General features: G+C 38.0%; 1 long non-coding RNA gene across 1 annotated transcript in view; it reads left to right on the top strand.

The window, feature by feature from the left end:
• Positions 1–17,338, top strand: part of LOC134810419 (uncharacterized) — a 141,646-nt gene that overhangs the window by 104,624 nt on the left and 19,684 nt on the right. The window lies entirely within an intron of this gene.

The following is a 17,338-nucleotide window of genomic DNA, read 5'->3' as shown; positions in this document are numbered from 1 at the left end:
TAAAAACACAAAATTAGCTGGGTGTGATGGCTCATGCCTGTAATCCCAGCTACTTGGGACGCTGAGGCAGGAGAATCGCTTGAACCCGGGAGGTGGGGGTTGCGGTGAGCTGAGATTGAGCCATTGCACTCCAGCCTGGGCAACGAGAGCGAAACGCCATCTCAAAAAAAATAAAAATAAAAATAAAATGTTGTAAGTTCAAGAACCTCCTGTACTTAAACACGATTTGCAATGTTCTGTTATTTTTTTTGTATGTTTAGAAAGCCGAAATGTTTTTGAAGTTAAATAAACAGTATTACATTAAAAAATTAAAAGGATAGTCTTTTCTGTTTAGTAAGATATCCCAAAGGTTCCACTTACTCCAATATTAAATATTCCAAATCAAATATTTTCTAAATTAAATAATTTCTTTATTTCTATAGGGCTTTGAAATTTATACACCTCTTCAATATGCATTATCTGTCATAGAATCTAATAGGCACTAAAGACGTACTAATGAATCAATGAATAAGTTCCATCTACTACTCAAAACAGACCTATAAGATAGACAGAACAAGGCTGGGTGCAGTTGCTCATGCCTGTAATCCTAGCCCTTTGGGAGGCCGAGGTGGGAGGATCACTTGAGTCCAGGAGTTTGCGACCAGCCTGTGCAATATTACAAGATCCCATCTCTACAAAAAAATAAAATAAAATAAATAAATAAATTAGCTAGGCGTGGTGATGCATGCCTGTAGTCCTAGCTACTCAGGAGGCTGAGGTGGGAGGACATTTTGAGCCTAGGAGATGGAGGTTACAGTGAGCTATGATCACATCACTGCCCTCCACCATGGATGGCAGAGTGAGACACTGTCTCTTAGAAAAAAGATAGGCAGAACAAGTATTATTATGGAATATCATTATTCCCATTTCACAGATGTTAAAACAGAGATACTGAGTTAAAACATCTTGCTCAGAATTCTACAACTGATAAATGGCACAGCCAGGTTTCAACTTAAGTCTTCTGATTCCCAAATCAGTGCATTTTCTACTACTATCAGTCATTATAGGAAAGACAATTTTTAAAACTCTAGTACTCAGTGAGAGAAGATTTATTATTGCAATTAATTATCCTACTGTTATACCAGATAAGGACTTGATGATGCTTCCAATCATTGTTCAGTTGTGTATTTTCTCTGTATGATAAACTTTAGACTAAATCAGATCTTAACTGTGAAATACTTCATACCCCAAGAAATGTAGTAAGAATGGAGCACAGCTATTGATCAAATCCAATGCCTACAAAGCAGTATATCCAGTATGTATTAAATCTGTTATCCAGATTAGTGTATACATGCTATCTTCTTAACTAACATCTGTTTCTCATACTTCACTGAAATTACCAGTGAGACTACAACTGATAAAATTGGTTTAGAACCAAAATCCGATGAAAGCAAAGTCAATTACATGTTTGTAAGAGAATAAGCATACAGTTAGATCAATATGCAAATTGTGACCTTCAATGGTCTTTTCTTTTAAGCCCCTAGTCTTACAAAGATTAACTTACTACCTAGAACTTCATTTTGTGAAGCCACTAAGACTTAAGATTATTAGATTTTTAATTGTTTACATATGAATGATATGTATATGTGTGTATATATATTTATATATACATTCTATAATCTCTATAACTTTGTGGGGGAAGCTCTGTTCTAATATCAAAAATAATGGATTAGACAAATAGATATTTTCAGCTTCATGTTAACAAAAGAGCAGACCAAGTTAAAAAATTAAGTTCAAATCAACATTGTCTAGGCATCATGATTTAGATACCATGTTTGATGCTGTGAGAAATATAAAGTTAGGTAGTACTTAAAAAGTTTACAGTCTAGTGGAAGAGATAGTCATGTTAACAAATAACTAAAATACAACATAGGGTTTACTTGTTTTAAAATAGAGACACAAACAAAAAGCAATTTGATGGAAAACAGATGGAGAGATTTATTCCATACTTGGGAAGGCTTTGTTGAAGAGGTGGCATTTGATCTGATCTTGAAAAACATGTAGGATTTTTGTTTGAGGAAGTGGGAATGCAAGGCTAGGTGGAAGAAATAACAAAAGCAGGCTGGGCGTGGTGGCTCATACTTGTAATCCTAGCACTTTGGGAGGCCAAGGCAGGAGGATCGCCTGAAGCCTGGAGTTTGAGACAGCCTCGACAACAAAGCGCGACCCCATCTCTACAAAAAATAAAAAAAAAATAGTGGCCAGGCACAGTGGCTCACGCCTGTAATCTCGGCACTTTGGGAGGCTGAGGTGGGCAGATCACTGAGGTCAGGAGTTTGAGACCAACCTGGCCAACACGGTGAAACCCCATCTCTAATACAAAAATTAGCCTGGTGTGATGGCAGGCACCTGTAATCCCAGCTACTCAGAAGGCTGAGGCAGGAGAATCGCTGGAACCTGGGAGGCGGAGGTTGCAGTGAGCTGAGATCATGCCACTGCAATCCTTCCTGGGTGACAGAGACAGACTCCATCTCAAAAAAATATATAAATAAATAAATAAAATAAAAATAAAAATTAGCTAGGCATGGTGGTGCATGCCTATAGTCCCAGATATTTGGGAGGCTGAGGTGGGAGGATTGCTTGAGCCCTGGAGTTCGGGACTGTAGTAAGCTATAATTAAGCCACCGCACTCCAGCTTGAGCAACAGAGTAAGACCTTGTCAGAAAAGAAAAAAGAAAAGAGAGAGAAAGAAAAAAGAAGAAAGGAAGAAAGAAAGAAACAAAGAAAGAAAGAAAGAAAGAAAGAAACGCAGAGGCCAAGGACGCAGTGCAAGCATAATTGAGGAACAGTGAGAAATATCTTTCATCATAGTATCAAACATATGATGAAACAAGCTCTAGCCAGCACCATCATATTATGGCATTGGCTTAGTTAGCACAGTGGTAGATATATCCCTGAAAGTCATTCTTAGGTTGGGAACAGCTGGTAATAACTTACTTATATGTGGAAGTAATTGCAAACCACATATACACTGTACTAAACTAAAACTAAATGTACCACCAACTTAGCTTCCCCTCGAATCTCAAAATGTTTGTGGCCACTCCAGCACTCATCCACATGAGAGGAAGTATGATAGAAAGAAAGTCAGAGTGGAAGGAGTCAGTAGCCTTACTTGATTGAAGTAAAGTATCTTATTTTTGCAAATTTTACAAAATTGTATGACCATGTAAACACATTGATAGAAACTTAAACTTCCTGAGCTGGGTGTGGTGGCTCACACCTGTAATCCCAGCACTTTGGGAGGCTGAGGTGGGTGGATCACCTGAGGTCAAGAGTTCAAGACCAGCCTGGCCAACATGGTGAAACCCCCATCTCTACTAAAACTACAAAAACTAGCTGGATATGCTGGTGGGCGCCTGTAATACCAGCTACTCGGGAGGCTGAGGCAGGAGAATCGCTTGAATCCAGGAGTCGGAGGTTGCAGTGAGCCGAGATCATGCCATTGCACTCCAGCCAGGGCAACAAGAGCGAAACTACGTCTCAAAAACAAAACAACAAAAAAAGAAACTTAAGCTTCCTTTGTTTTATGGTAAATCAGCCTGCTCATGACCCTGATGTTAACTTCCTTTCTGTAAATTCATGACGTGCTTTTTCTAGAGGTGCTCCTTAAGCATTTGTTAATAGATTAGAGCAGAATTCCCACATCTTTCTGAAGATCTTAGAGCATACTTGTAGTAAACAACAGCATCTGAGCTATAGGTGATAGGCAGTGTCAAAGTCAAATAAAATGCAGAGAAGTATCTCAAAACAAAATGTTTTATTTGGGAAAACAGATTTGCAATTCAGAGCATATACACAGACCAGGGATATGTCCGAAAAACAAAGAAAACACTGGGGGTTTTATTAGAAAAAGAAATATTATGTATTGCTTTGAAAGAAAACTCACTGGCCCTGTGGAAATTGCCAGGAGTGGGCAAGCTGATTGGTGAGTGACAGTGGTAGGTAAAACTAGTTTTAACATTATGACAGTTCATTTCAGCAGCTACTAGGTAAAACTGGTCTTACAGTTTTAACAGGTCTTGTAGTAACTGGCTTGTGAGATAATTCCTGGGTAGGTGCTTGTACCCACCAAGTGTTTTTCTTTTCCTCCCCTTGGTCTTTCAACTTATATTTGAGTATGACAAGATAACTCCAATTTATACAATCAGTTTTCAAAGCAGCAAAGCAGGCAGCCAACTTCTAGCTCTCTGTTTTTGTTTGTTTTTTTGAGAAGTTATCTCTCTCTGTCACCTAGGCTGGATTGCAGTAGTATGATCTTAGCTCACTGCAACTTTGAGCTCCTGGGCTCATGCTATCCTCAGCCTCCCAAGTATGTGGGACTACAGGCACATGCTACCCTGTCTGGTTTATTTATTTATATTCTTAGTAAGAGTGGATCACATAAGAGAAAAAAGGGGTTGTTTTTGTTACTTCTATTGCATTTTGTTCTTAGGCAGTCTGAAAAGTTGAAATCACTTATTCAATTTCAAGATAACTTGGGATACTTTTTCTTGGCTCCTTTCCTTACTTTAGTTTTCTCGTTATTTTCCTTTTATTTATTTTTATTCTTTAAATTTTTATTTATTTTATTATTATTATTTTTTAGAAGGAATCTAGCTCTGTTGCCCAGGCTGGAGTGCAGTGACACTATCTGGGCTCACTGCAACCTCTGCCTCCCAGGTTCAAGCGATTCTCCTCCCTCAGCCTCCTGAGTAGCTAGGATTATAGGCATATACCACCATGCCTGGCTAATTTTTTGTATTTTTAGTAGAGATGGGTTTTTGCCCCTATTGCCCAGGTTGGTCTCGAACTCCTGAGCTCAGGTGATTTGCCCACCTCAGCCTCCCAAAATGCTGGGATTACAGACGTGAGCCACCACCCCCAGCCTATTTTCTTTTTAAACAAAAGAAAACTTACATTTTTAGGATTAATATTCCAAGGTCATTTTTCTTTCCATGCCAATTATATAATTTGAAATAAAGAATTTATGTTTTAAAGGCTGTCAACTAACTGAGACCCTTTGTGTTACGGAGAAATGTTGCGTTTTGAAAGAAACAGTTATTTTTGTGAACTTCCTGTTCACTGGCCGAGACAGACTTCCCAATAGAGTCTGTTTGGGTCTGTTTGGCCTTCTGGGTCATTTTATACCCTCTGTCTGTAGCCATCAATTGGTTTATGCTTCCTGTGTAGACATGAGTGATCTGGGACAGTTACATGGCGTCCTGTTTTGGATGACGAGAGGGAACCATGAAAATAAATCCATTAATTCCATAAATATTTAGTGAGCACTTGTTTGAGGTAAGTGCTATAATTAGTTTCTAGAAACATGAATATGAAGAAAACACAGTATCTGCCATCAAGAAACTCAGGATCTAATAAACAGATAAACAGTAAACTCAGATAAATTAACACAATAAACTCAGATAAACACAGATAAACTCAGATAAATCCTACTGAGAAAAGTGCAAAACATGTGGTCACTTTGCTTGGTGGAGATAGGGAAAGCTTTACTGTAGTGGTAGCATTAAAGGTAAGACTTAAGGTATCCATGGGACTTCGCTAAAAAACAATAGGGAAGGCATTCTAGGCAGAAAAACTAACATGTTCCAAGATCTGTCTTTTAGGGAAAGTGCCCAGAAAGTGGGGAATATGATATGGAAGAGCATGTGGTATATTTGGGGGAATATGATATGGAAGAGCATGTGGTATATTTGTGGTATATTTGGGGGAATGCCTGTAGACACAATGAGGCAATTCAATTAATGCCAGATTATAGCTATACAGATTTTATTCTGTATGAAGTAACACAAAGTGAAAGGCAGAGAAAAAAACTTGATAATTATTTTTAAAGATTTATTTGTAGATGATCTATTTATAACTACTAAAATTTGATCACATAAACATGGTAACCTGCATGATCCTTTTGGATTATAAATAAATTACTTCATGTTTTCAGATTATCTACAATTATTACAGGGTGAAATTAATTGACTGTAGGTTTTATAGATCTTACATATAAAACACCAGATTCTCTTGTCTTCCTTTAGGTTAGATGAGTAATTATAAGTATGGATTATTATAGTAACAAGAAACAAGCTGGGTTGTTTTGAAAAAGCAGTAAGATTTTTTTCTTAAAGCAAAAAAGCCTCACTCTATGACTTAATTCAAGTTCTATATTAGATTAAGTACTACTTACTGATGGATATGGTGAAATTATACCTTAACTTAGACAAAGTAAAGGGTATGTTTTCTTTTAAACCAAAGGCAAAGACTTAGAAGGAGGAACAAATTACCAATCTGAGAATTTTAAAAACCAGCCGTCTTTTCTCCCAAGCCATACAGTGAATATGCAACATAGAAAATAAATAAAAGGACCGGGCGCAGTGGCTCACGCCTGTAATCCCAGCACTTTTGGAGGCTGAAGCGGGTGGATCACGAGGTCAGGAGATCAAGGCTATCCTGGCTAATATGGTGAAACCCCATCTCTACCAAAAATACCAAATATTAGCTGGGTGTGGTGGTGGGCGCCTGTAGTCCCAGCTACTCGGGAGGCTGAGGCAGGAGAATGGTGTGAACCTGGGAGGCGGAGCTGCAGTGAGCCGAGATCGCACCACTGCACTTCCAGCCTGGGTGACAGAGCGAGACTCCGTTAAAAAAAAAAAAAAAAGAAAATAAATAAAAGACATTAAAATGTTTTTACTAAGTACTGTACAAGGTTTTTACAGTAAAAAAGGTACTGGTAATTATCAGTACCAGCATGCTTTCCCTAGTTATGAAACCTCCAAAGGTTATAAAATGAAAATGTCATTGTAGAGGTGGGGCCAAGATGGCCGACTAGAAGCAGCTATGGTCTGTGGCTCTCATGGACAGGTGGTTAATACAGGACCTTCAACTGAAGCATTGAAAAAGGTGAGTTAATATAGCATCTTCAACTGAAGCATCCAGGTATGCATGTTGGGACTAATCAAGGAAATAAGCTATGGAGAATGAAGAAAAGCATGATAGGATGATGACCCACCCAAGAGCAACATGGAGCCACGGGAATGTCCCCCACCTAGGAAAGCAGTGAGTGAAGGTGCAACCCCAGGAAACCATGTTTCTCCCATGGACCCTTGCAACCCTTGGGTCAGGAGACTCCCTCGTGACCACACTCCACCAGGGCCTTCAGTCTGATACACAGAGCTGCATGGAGTCTTGACAGAGCAGCTGCTCAGGCATGCATGGAAGCCCAGGAGCTTTACATACTCTGGCTCCAAGCTTCCTGGCAAGGCAGGAGGTTAGACCTTTATCCACACTCCTAGGAAGGGGGGCTGAATCCAGAGGGCTGAGCAGCAATGGTCTGTGGGCCCCATTTCTGTGGCATCTCACAGGATAAGACACAATGGCTTGGAATTCCAGCCAACCGCCAGAAACAGTGTCACACCTACCTGGGATGAAATGGGCCACCACTGTTGCTCTTTGGGGAATTTGTGCAATTCAGCTGTTCCAGCCTGTGGGCTTTGGAGAGCCCAAGCTGACCAGGTGGAAGCGATACCCTAGCATGGCACAGCTGCTCTACAACAATGTGGCCAGACTGCTTCTAAAAGCAGGTCTCTAATCCCATTTCTCCTGACTGGGTGAGACCTCCCAACTGGGGTCTCTAGTCACCCACTACAGGTGCGTTTGGGCCAGCAACAAGTCCATACCTCCCTGGGAGGGAGCTTCCAGGAGAAGGGGCAGGCTGCCATCTTTGCTGTTTTGCAGCCTTCACTGGTGATACTTCCAGGTACTAGAAAATCTGAGGCAAGCAGGGCCTGGAGCAGACCCCCAGAAAACTGCAGCATTCCTACAGAAAAGTGGCTAGACTGTTAAAAGAAAAAACAAACACCTAATCCAAAGGTCAGCAGCCTCAAAGATTGAAGGTAGATAAGTCCACAAAGATGAGAAAAAAAATCAGTGCAAGAATACTGAAAACTCAAAAAGCCAGAGTGCTGTCTTTCCTCCAGATGACAACATCACATCTCCAGCAAGAGTCTGGAGCTGGACTGAGGCTGAGATGGCTGAAATGGCAGAAGTGGAATTCAGAATGTGGATAAAAGTAAATTTCCCTGAGCTAAAGGAGCATGTTGTAACCCAATGCAAGGAAGCTAAAGGTCATGGTAAAACATTGCCGGAGCTGACAGACAAAATAGCTAGTATAGAGAAGAACACAACCAAACTGATAGAGCTGAAAAATACAGTACAAGAACTTCATAATGCAATCACAAGTTATAATAGCAAAATAGATCAAGCGTAGGAAAGAATCTCAGAGCTTGAAGAGTGTCTTTCTGAAATAAGACAGGCCGACAAGAATAGAGAAAAAAGAATGAAGAGGAATGAACAAAACCTCTGAGAAATATGGGATTATATAAAGAGACCAAATCTACTACTGATTGGTGTGCCTGGAAGATATGGGGAAAATAGAATCAATCTGGAAAATATATTCTAGGATATCATCCATGAGAACTTCCCTAACCTTGCTAGATGGGCCAACATTCAAATTCAGAAAATGCAGAGAACCCAAGTAAGATACTCCATGAGAATATCATCCTTGAGACACATAATCATCTTCTCCAAGGTCAAAATGAAAGAAAAAGTATCAAGGGCAACTAGAGAGAAAGGCCAGGTCACCTACAAAGGGAAGCCCATCAGACTTTCAGCGGAAAGCCAAACAGCAGACCTCTCAGCAGAAACTCAACAAACCAGAAGAGATTGGGGCCCAATATTCTATATTCTTAAAGAAAAGAAATTCCAACCCAGAATTTCATATGTGGCTAAACTAACCTTCATAAGCAAAGGAGAAATAAGATCCTTTTTAGACAAGCAAATGCTGAGGGAATTCATTACCACCAGACCTGCCTTACAAGAGCTACTGAAGGAAGCACTAAATATGGAAAGGAAAGATTGTTACTAACTACTACAAAACACACAGACCGGTGATGCTATAAAGCAACCACATAAAAATTCTGCAAAACAACCAGCTAACATCATGATGACAGGATCAAATCCAAACATATCAACACTAACTTTAAATGTAAATGGGCTCAGTGTCCCAATTAAGGACACAGAGTGGCAAGCTGGATAAAGAACCAAGACCCTTTGGTATGCTGTCTTCAAGAGACCCATCTCACATGCAGTGACACACATAAGCTCAAAATAAAGGGATGGATAAAAATCTACCAAGCAAATGGAAAACAGAAAACAGAAAACAGAAAAAAGCAGACATTGCAATCCTAACAAACAGACTCTAAACCAACAAAGGTCAAAGAAGACAAAGAAAGGCATTATATAGTGGTAAAGGATTCAATTCAACAAGAACTAACTATCCTAAATATATATGCATTCAACACAGGAGCACCCAGATTCTTGAAGAAAGTTCTTAGAGACCTTCAAAGAGACTTAGACTCCCACACAATAATAGTGGGAGACTTTAACACCCCACTGATGATATTAGACAGATTATCAAGGCAGAAAATTAACAAAGATATTCAGGACCTGAGCTCAGCCCTAGAACAAATGGACCTGATATATATCTACAAATATCTCCACCCTAAAACAACAGAATATACATTCTTCTCATTGCCACATGGCACTTACTCTAAAATCAATCACATAATCAGAAGTAAAACACTCTCAGCAAATGCAGAAGAACTGAAATCATAACAAACAGTCTCTCGGACCACAGTGCAATCAAATTAGAACTCAAGACTAAGAAATTTACTCAAAAGCATACAATTACATGGAAATTGAATAACCTGCTCCTGAATGACTTTTGGGTAAATAATGAAATTAAGGCAGCAATCAAGAAGTTCTTTGAAACTAGTGAGAACAGAGATACAATGTATCACAATCTCTGGGACATAGAAAAGGCAGTGTTAAGAGGGAAATTTATTGCACTAAATACCCAAATTAGAAATTAGAAAGATCTCTAATTTTAATAACAACCTAACATCACAAATAAAAGAGTGAGAGAACTCAGAGCAAACAAATCCCAAAGCTAGCAGGAGAGAAAAAATAACCAAAAATAGAGATAAACTGAAGGAGATAGAGATACAAAAAAAAAAAAAAAAAACATTCAAGAGACCAATGAATCCAGGAGCTGATTTTCTGAAAAAATTGTAAAATAGACCACTAGCTAGACTAATAAAGAAGAAAAGAGAGAAGATTCAAATAAACACAATCAGAAATGATAAAGTGGATATTACCACTGACCCCACAGAAATACAAACAACCATCAGAGAATATTAGAAACACCCCTATGCACATAAACTAGAAAATCTAGAAGAAACGGATAAATTCCTGGACACATACACCCTTCCAAGACTGAGCCAGGAAGAAACTGAATCCCTGAACAGACCAATAACAAGTTCTAAAATTGAGGCAGTAATAAATGTCCTACCAGCCAAAAAAAGCCCAGGACTAGATGGATTCATAGCTGAATTCTACCAGATGTACAAAGAAGAGCTAGTACCATTACTACTGAAACTATTCCAAAAACTTGAAAAGGAGGTACCCCTCCCTAACTCATTCTATGAGGCCAGCATCATCCTGATACCAAAACCTGGCAGAGATATAACAAAAAAAGAAAACTTCAGGCTAATATCCTTGATGAACCTCAATGCAAAATTCCTCAACAAAATACTGGCAAACTGAATCTAGCAGCATATCAAAAAGCTTATCCACCACAATCAAATAGGCTTCATCCCCAGGATGCAAGTTTGGCTCAACATATGCAAATCAATAAATGTGATTCATCACCTAAACAGAACTAAAGACAAAAACCACGATTATCTCAATAGATGGAGAAAAGGGTTTCAATCGAATTCAACATTCATTCATGTTAAAAACTCTCAATAAACTAGGTGTTGAAGAAACATACCTCAAAATAATAAGAGCCATATATGACAAGCCCACAGCCAACATCATACTGAATGGGCAAACATTGGAAACATTCCTCTTGAAAACTGGCACAAGACAAGGATGCCCTTTCTCACCACTGCTATTCAACATAGTATTGGAACTTCTGGCCAGAGCAATCAGGTAAGAGAGAGAAATAAAGGGCATACAAATAGGAAAAGAGGAAGTCAGACTATCCCTATTAGCAGATGAAATGATCCTATATCTAGAAAACCCCATTGTCTCAGCCCAAAAGCTTCTTAAGCTGATAAGCGATTTCAGCAAAGTCTCAGGATGCAAAATCAATGTGCAAAAATCGCTAGCATTCCTATACACCAACAACAGGCAAACTGACAGCCAAATCACAAACAAACTCCCATTCACAATTGCCACGAAAAGAATAAAATACCTGAAAATACAGCTAACTAGGGAGGTGAAAGATCTCTACAAGGAGAACTACAAACCACTGCTCAAAGAAATCAGAGATGACACAAATAAAAAAAAATTTCATGCTCATACATAGGAAGAATCAATATTATTAAAATGACCATACTGCCCAAAGCAATTTATAGATTCAGTGCTATTCCCATTAAACTATCACTGACATTCTTCACAGAACTATAAAAAAACTGTTTTAAAATTCATATGAAACCAAAAAGAGCCGGAATAGCCAAGGCAATCCTAAATAAAAAGAACAAAGCTGGAGGCATCATGCTACCCAACTTCAAACTATACAAGGCTACAGTAACCAAAACATCGTGGTACTGGTACAAGAACAGACACACAGGCCAGTGGAACAGAATAGAGAACCCAGAAATAAGACCACACACCAACAACTATCTGATCTTTGGCAAACCTGACAAAAACAAGCAATAAAGAAAAGATTCTCTATTCAGAAAACGGTGCTGGGATAACTGGCTAAGTCATATGCGGAAGATTGAAACTAGACCCCTTTTATACAAAAATTAACTGAAGATGGATTGAAGACTTAAATGTAAAACCCAAAACTATAAAAACTCTGGAGGACAACCCGGGCAATATCATTCAGGACATAGGCATGGGCAAATATTTCTTGATGGAGACATCAAAGCAATTGCAACAAAAGCAAAAATGGACAAATGCAATCTAATTAAAGAGTTTCTGTACAGCAAAAGAAACTATCAACAGAGTAAACAGACAACCTGCAGAATGGGAGAAAATTTTTGCAAACTATGCATCTGACAAAGATCTAATATCCAGCATCTATAAGGAACTTAAATTTACAAGAAAAAAAACCAAACAGCCCCATTAAAAAGTGAACAAAGGACATAAACAGACACTTCTCAAAAGAAGACACACATGCAGCCAACAGTCATAAGAAAAAAAGCTAAGCATCAATGATCATTAGAGAAAGGCAAATCAAAACTACAATGAGATAGTACCTCACACGAATCATAATGACTATTATTAAAAAGTAAAAAATAACAGATGCTGGTGAGGTTGTTGAGAAAAAGGAATGCTTATATACTGTTGTTGGGACTGTAAATTAGTTCAACCATTGTGGAAGACAGCGTGGCAATTCCTCAAAGACCTAAAGACAGAAATACCATTTGACCCAGGAGTCCCATTACTGGGTATATACTCAAAGGAATATAAATTGTTCTATTATAAAGGCAAATGCATGTGTATGTTCATTGCAGCACTATTCACAATAGCAAAGACATGGAATCAACCTAAATGCTCATCAATGGTAGACTGAATAAAGAAAATGTGGTACATATACACCATAAAATACTATGAAGCCATTAAAAAGAACAAGATCATGTCCTCTGCAGGGACATTGATGGAGTTGGAGGCCATTATCCTTAGCAAACTAAAGCAGGAACAGAAAACTAAATACCGTATGTTCTCACTTATAAGTTGGCGCTAAATGATGAGAACACATGGACACATAGAGGGGTACAACACACACTGGGGCCTACTTGAGGGTGGAGAGTGAGAGGAAGGAGAGGATCAGGAAAAATAACTTAGGGTAATAGGCTTAATATCTGGGTGATAAAATAATCTAAATAACAAACCCCCATGACACATGTTTTCCTATGTAACAAACCTGCACAGGTACCCCTGAACTTAAAAGTTTTTAAAATTTTTTTAAAAAGAAAATGTCATTGCTTTTCTCTTATTAAAAGAAGGTGAATACCATCCTGGCCAACATGGTGAAACCCTGTCTCTACCAAAAATACAAAAATTAGTCAGACATGGTGGCGCATGCCTGTAGTCCCAGCTACACGGGAGGCTGAGGCAGGAGAATCACTTGAACCCAGGAGGTGGAGGTTGCAGTGAGCAGAGAGTGAGCAGAGATCCCACCACTGCACTCCAGCTTGGGCAACAGAGTGAGACTCCATCTCAAAAAAAAAAAAAAAAAAAAAAAAAGGTGAATAAATATTCATACTGAACCTCACATTACTCTAAACCTGTTGAAGTAAACTTGCAAGAATTATAGCTGTCATCCTTTACCATCAATCTTAGTAGGTATACAAGTATTTGTCTAAATTATATTGACTGAGTGCTTATTCTGTGCATACTTAATGCTATTGAGGGTTCTGTAAAGTACACTCAAAAGAAAAATTAACTAATAGTACAAGATACTAGAAAACATGTCAAAAGTGTCCATGATTATGTACCAATGATGGGGTCAAACATAGGTGCTGGGATCTACAAGAGAATTCCCAAGGATGGGTATTAATATTGTTTTATATAACTGATATATTTTATGTAAATGATATTATAAGGTATATGTCATTCTGTAATTTTTTTTGAAGAGATCTTTCCATATTAGCGCATAAAAAAATCTATGTCATTCTAAAGTTTCATACTACTTTTTGGTATGTATATACCATAGTCTATTTAGCTGTTCTTCTGTGTTGGTTGACATTTATGTAGTTTTTAATAAGTAAATGGTTTTTAAAAGGTCTGGAGCATCCAAAGGGTTGAAGTGAACTTTAACTTTATTATGTTTAACTTTTTTAAAATAAGGAGGATATATTAATATACTATTTGTGTAATTAAAACTTAAATATTTTGGTGTGGTGGCTCACGCCTGTAATCCCAGCACTTTGGGAGGTTGAGGTGGGCGGATCATTTGAGGTCAGGAGTACAAGGTCACCCTGGCCATCATGGTGAAACCCCGTCTCTACTAAAAATAAAAAAAAAATAGCTGGGCATGGTGACACGTGCCTCTAATCCCAGCTACTGGGGAGGCTGAGGCAGGAGAATCAATTGAACACAGGAGATGGAGGTTGCAGTGAGCCGAGATCATGCCACCGCACTCCAACCTGGGAGACAGAGTGAGACTCCAACTCAAAAATAAAATAAAATAAAATAAAACTTCAATATTTTAATAACACTTATTTTGGGGCAACCATTTAACATTTGCCCCCACTCCCACCATCCTTACAGCATACTAGTCTACCCCTGATATGTACAGCCAATCAGTCAGCTTGGGTAGGTGTCTTAGTTTTCCACTGGGCTATTATCCACTGGGAATGGAGCTTTCCTTAAATCCCAGTCTGTTTGACTGAAGCTTTATTTCCTTTGGTTCCTTTCTGTTAGCTTCTGTTGCCTCCAGTAAATAGAAGGTACTGTGTATTTTAATTGTCAATGTGGTTGCTTAGTTTTCTAAACAGTAACTTTTGGTTTAATGCTGTCATGTGGTTATCTTAGCTTGACCTTTCCATTTAATCTTTTTGATTCAAAAAAATTAAAGTAGCTGTTGTTTTATACATTTTAGTTTTCAAAACAAATTTCATCTTGGATGGTTTTCATTTAGAATAATTTGGCCTGTACATTTTTATTTTATTGTATGAACTTTAATTGGTATCATTCTATATTTAATAACACACTAAGGAAAGAACACAACCAACATTATAAAATCTAAATAGTAATAGAGTTGCAATTAAATCTTTTGGGCCAATCTCTTTTCACACTGGACTTTCAAAGTCATTTATTTTGCTAATAAGTAAAGATATGAAGAAACTAAAAGTAGTTATTTCAAACAAATTAAGCACCCATAAATGTTTCTGGGCTTGTCTGAGATTTCTTTCAGGAAAAAAGTTAAAGGCTATTGTAATTTTTGTTAAAAAGAAATAACAGCTAGTTCATTTCATCTCAACTTCACTTCAGTAAGTTGAAGATAGTTCACAAAAGCTGAAATTTTTTTCCAAGTACAAGATAAAATTATTGGTTTCTATAAATACAATATTGGAATAATAAAATTTTAAAATTCCCTTCAGAATATAGTAGTCCCCCTTATCTACAGTTTCACTTTCTGTGGTTTCAGTTACCCAAGGTCAACCATGGTCAGAAAATATTAACTAGAGAAATCCCAAATAATTCATGTTTTAAATTGTGTACCGTTCTGAGTAGTGTGACGAACTCTGATGCCTTTCTGCCCTTTGTCCAGCATATCCATACTGTATCCACTACCTGCCTGTTAGTCACTTAGTAGCCATCTGGGCTGTCAGATAGGCTGTCGTGTATTGTAATACTTGTGTTCAGCTAACCCTTATTTTACTTAATAATGGCCCTAAAGTGCAAGAGTGGTAGTGCTGGTATATTGTTATAATGGGTCTATTTTTATTATTAGTTATTGTTGTTAATCTCTTACTGTGACTAATTTATAAATTAAACTTTGTCATAGGTATGTATGTACGTAAGTATGTATAGGAAAAATATAGTATACATAAAGGGTTCGGTACTATCTGCAGTTTCAGGCATCCACTGGGGGTCTTGGAAAATATCCCCTTTGGATAAGGGAACTACTTTATTTTTAAAAACTCGACCACAACAAATATTTATATATAAGGCAGGAGTTTAGCAGAAAAATTTAAAACTAAGTGCTTCATCTTCTCTTTGCTGTCTTAGGAGTTGTTTTGTAAATGCTCAGGTCACCACATAGTGATGGAAAGTCAATCCATAGTAATCCCGACAGTTTACTCCAGAGCTTTGTTTTCAAATATGCTCTTTAAAAACTGCACTTGGCTGGGTGCGGTCGCTCACGCCTGTAATCCCAGCACTTTGCGAGGCCGAGGCGGGCGTATCACCTGAGGTCGGGAGTTTGAGACCAGCCTGACCAACATGGAGAAACCCCGTCTCTACTAAAAATACAAAATTATCCGGCCATGGTGGCATATGCCTGTAATCCCAGCTGCTCAGGAGGCAGCAGAATCACTTGCACCCAGGAGGCAGAGGTTGCGGTGAGCCGAGATTGCACCATTGCACTCCAACCTGGGCAACAAGAGCAAAACTCCATCTCAAAAAAAAAACAAAAAACTGCACTTAGTGTTTTTTTTTTTTTTTTTTTTTTTTTTTACTTTTTATTTTATTTTTTCCTAATAAGAGCATATTGTGAAAGACTTTTGAGACTTGGAAACATCCCTTCCAGTTTTTGATTGTGGGAGTTTCCAGGGAATGTGTTTATAACTTTTAATTTTTTGGCAGGATAAATTTTATTCCTTAACTTCTCATTGCTGTGTTATAGACAAGGTAAGAAGCAGGTAGAAAGAAAGAGGGCACATGCAATAATGAACCTAAGTGAAATAACATGGTAATTGAAATCTAAAAGGCAGGGAGGGTTCGATCTTTGGGCTCACCTATAATTTGTGCACCATAAATGTAGAAGGAAGTCAGCAGGGACTTCCTAATGACAGTGCTGTCTATAACAGTATCATCAAGCAAGACATTGGCATAAATCATTGGCACTTTGCAAAGTGTCACTTCTGTCAACCTTCTAGTGATGTGATCTTTCGTCTTTCAAATCCATAGACTGGCATTTGGATTAGCCAAGCCTCTTACATCCTGTCTTGCATATTAAAGCTCTTTTAGCCGATATTGTAATAGTGAAATAATGCATGTCCTAAAATATTTTTAAGCAAGTGACCTAATAACTAAGCTTTGGTCTTAGTATGGCTTGCAGAGTTTCCTGTTTGCAAATGCAGATGTGGCTGTTATTCATTTTAGGAAGTTCCTCAGGGGAAAAAATAGATTATGAAGTGTTGGTGATTTTATATCATTTCAGAGGACTTCTATTAATAAGGCTTTTAAGTTCAAAGGCAGTTTCACTTTGGGTTTAAGTTTAATTCAGGAAATAAACTGCTTGTTAAAGTGATTGATTTGCAGTTGGATTAATTGTATAAAAACAGAAATAATGACATTGATAAATTACATTTGGCTAGGTGAAATAAAATTAATCCACATCTCTACATAACAAGATGGAAAACCTGTATGCTTCACTCTAATTTAATTTGAAAGAACGCTTGCATCCAGCAGGATTGGTACTTCAATCTATGTAGCTGAAGTCCTATAGAATTTGCATTGTTTATTGGTTCTGAAGTTAAACTGAAAAATATGTCGAAAGGCATAAACCTTG

Source organism: Pan troglodytes, chromosome 6 (assembly GCF_028858775.2).
Source record: "Pan troglodytes isolate AG18354 chromosome 6, NHGRI_mPanTro3-v2.0_pri, whole genome shotgun sequence".
NCBI classification, from domain to species: Eukaryota; Metazoa; Chordata; class Mammalia; order Primates; family Hominidae; genus Pan; species Pan troglodytes.
The sequence above is the reverse complement of the archived record's forward strand: the minus strand, read 5'-3'. Positions and strand labels throughout refer to the sequence as shown.